General features: G+C 51.0%; 1 protein-coding gene across 1 annotated transcript in view; it reads left to right on the top strand.

Annotated features, from left to right (window-relative positions):
- The window catches only part of LOC107564876 (serine/threonine-protein kinase ULK4-like), a 139,421-nt gene that overhangs the window by 138,179 nt on the left and 985 nt on the right, over positions 1–257 (top strand). The window lies entirely within an intron of this gene.

The raw sequence follows: 257 nt of genomic DNA, 5'->3' as shown, positions 1-257 counted from the left end.
GCGTAACTTTTATTCTCGCTGTAGTATTGTTGTTGCTGCCGCCGCCATGTTATGGAGATGCTGTGTGTTTCGTTGTGAAAGCGAAACTACTTTGGTTGGTCTTCCAAAAGAGGACATCATCCGCTTCGTCATGCCTAGAGCTGATCCGTGCTGGTCGCTGAGGAAATACATCAACTTTGCACTGTGGATCGCCGGATCGACTTTCACCGTGGATGAAGCGGAGTCCAGCCCGGGGTCGTCACATGTGGTTTCCGCAA

The sequence above is a fragment of the Sinocyclocheilus grahami genome, unplaced genomic scaffold (genome assembly GCF_001515645.1).
Source record: "Sinocyclocheilus grahami isolate Dianchi unplaced genomic scaffold, SAMN03320097.WGS_v1.1 scaffold968.1, whole genome shotgun sequence".
NCBI classification, from domain to species: Eukaryota; Metazoa; Chordata; class Actinopteri; order Cypriniformes; family Cyprinidae; genus Sinocyclocheilus; species Sinocyclocheilus grahami.
This window is presented reverse-complemented; position numbering and strand designations above follow the sequence as displayed.